The sequence below is a fragment of the Nicotiana attenuata genome, unplaced genomic scaffold (genome assembly GCF_001879085.1).
Source record: "Nicotiana attenuata strain UT unplaced genomic scaffold, NIATTr2, whole genome shotgun sequence".
Classification (NCBI taxonomy): Eukaryota; Viridiplantae; Streptophyta; class Magnoliopsida; order Solanales; family Solanaceae; genus Nicotiana; species Nicotiana attenuata.
The window spans coordinates 5001-7500 of NW_017674911.1; the positions used below are offsets into that span (position 1 = coordinate 5001).

The window sequence follows — 2500 nt, forward strand, 5'->3', positions numbered from 1 at the left end:
CTTTTATTGAATTGATCCCACCAGAACAAAATTCACTTGATTGATACATGTACATACACCTAGCAATTCAACATAAAATTCAAGATATTTCATCGAATCATGGAATGAAGAGATTCTACTTGTCTCCTGAACTAAATTCTTGGCGAAAAAAGAATTTTCTTCTTGATCCCGCTTACTAGATTTCTCGTTTGTTAATTTCCTGTCTTGGTGGGAGGGAGATAAGGATATCTCGTCTTAACAATGAATCAAATGAAAGTGAAAGAAATCGAATTTCACACCTTTTTCCTTTTCTAACGGACCAATCATTCCCTGCAAAAATCTACTCTTCCTTATTATTTTTATTTTTTGTATTTATTAGTTTTTTATTTATAAATTAAAAAAGCAAACTCTAAATAAAATTCGAAATACTAAATAATCTAAACTAAAATAATCGAAATAAATTCAATTGAAATAATTCCAAAATAAAAAAATGCTACTACTAGATTTCTTATGGCGATTCTAATGAAGAATTCATCAATGACGAATAAAAAGAAGTTCTATGCAATTCTAAAAGGGGGAAAGATCCCTCGGATAGAATCATTCTATTATATTGACAATTTCAAAAAACTTATCATACTATGATCATAGTATGCTGGCGGTTGGTCAAGCAGGCCTCCATCGTCTAGTGGTTTAGGACATCTCTCTTTCAAGGAGGCAGCGGGGATTCGAATTCCCCTGGGGGTAGGGTACTACGAAAGGAAGTTGATCATGGATTACCAATAAGTCTAAAATTGATTCTTCCTGGGTCGATGCCCGAGCGGTTAATGGGGACGGACTGTAAATTCGTTGGCAATATGTCTACGCTGGTTCAAATCCAGCTCGGCCCAATAATTCGACAATCCGCCATGAGATGATATAACCCCCTTTGTACTTCAGAAATACCCGATCCGGAGATAAAAAAGAATCAAATTTTCTGCTAGATCCCGTATTTCCCTGGGATTGTAGTTCAATTGGTCAGAGCACCGCCCTGTCAAGGCGGAAGCTGTGGGTTCGAGCCCCGTCAGTCCCGATGGATCCAATAAATATATCAATAAATCTCTCCCTTTTTATGAATTTTATGAAGGGGACCGGGGGCAGAATTTCATTGTCAAAGCAAAGGGGAAATCCTTATTTCTTTTTTCTTTCCTTTTGGTAGGAGAAAGACATATGCGGTTGGATTAGTACAATTATTGGTAGCATTATAGTCAGTATTCCAAGAAATGCTGGCTTTGGGGTATTGGAAAGAAATAGATTAATCAGTTAACGAAAGCACTTTTTCACTCTTTCATATACTAGGGGATTTCACTTGGAAAAGAAAATGTTCCATACTAACGGATTCGGGTCCATAACCATGGGTTCCAATGCACGAGATCTTGTAGCACTTACCAATGAGGTCCTATCGATTAGTATTACACAGAAAAAATCAATTATAGACACTAATACAATTAGATCCGCTCTTCATAGACAAACTTGGGATTTGCGATCCCAGGTAAGATCGGTTCAGGATCATGGGATCCTTTTCTATCAGATAGGAAGGGCTGTAGCACAAAATGTACTTCTAAGTAATTGCCCATAGATCCTATATCTATCTATATGAAGAAGAAATCATGTAACAAAGGGAATTCTTATTTGTACAAATGGTACTTCGAGCTTGGAACGAGCATGAAGAGATTAACGATACTTCTTTATCTTTTGAGTTGTTCTGCCGGATCGGTCGCTCAAGATCTTTGATCTTTATCCGGACCCGATGAAAAAAATGGGATCACTTCTTATGGACTCGTTGAGAATGATTCTGATCTAGTTCATGGCCTATTAGAAGTAGAAGGCGCTCTGGTGGGATCTTCACGGACAGAAAAAGATTGCAGTCAGTTTGATAATGATCGAGTGACATTGCTTCTTCGGCCCGAACTGAGGAATCCCTTAGATATGATGTAAAATGGCTCTTGTTCTATCCTTGATCAGAGATTTCTCTATGAAAAATATGAATCGGAGTTTGAAGAAGGGGAGGGAGAAGGAGCCCTTGACCCGCAGGAGGATTTATTCAATCGCATAGTTTGGGCTCCTAGAATATGGCGCCCTTGGGGCTTTCTATTTGATTGTATCGAAAGGCCCAATGAATTGGGATTTCCCTATTGGTCCAGGTCATTTCGGGGCAAGCGGATCATTTATGATGAAGAGGATGAGCTTCAAGAGAATGATTCGGAGTTCTTGCAGAGTGGAACCATGCAGTACCAGACACGAGATAGATCTTCCAAAGAACAAGGCCTTTTTCGAATAAGCCAATTCATTTGGGACCCTGCAGATCCACTCTTTTTCCTATTCAAAGATCAGCCCCCTGGCTCTGTGTTTTCACATCGAGAATTATTTGCAGATGAAGAGATGTCAAAGGGGCTTTTTACTTCCCAAACAGATCCTCCTACATCTATATATAAACGCTGGTTTATCAAGAATACGCAAGAAAAGCACTTCGAATTGTTGATTA

General features: G+C 38.6%; 1 non-coding gene across 1 annotated transcript; it reads left to right on the forward strand.

Moving 5' to 3' along the window:
* The first annotated feature begins 650 nt into the window (after nt 1–650).
* On the forward strand, nt 651–723 carry TRNAE-UUC. Its single transcript has one exon. It is a non-coding gene; the product is annotated as a tRNA-Glu (tRNA).
* Nucleotides 724–2500: the final 1777 nt, after the last annotated feature.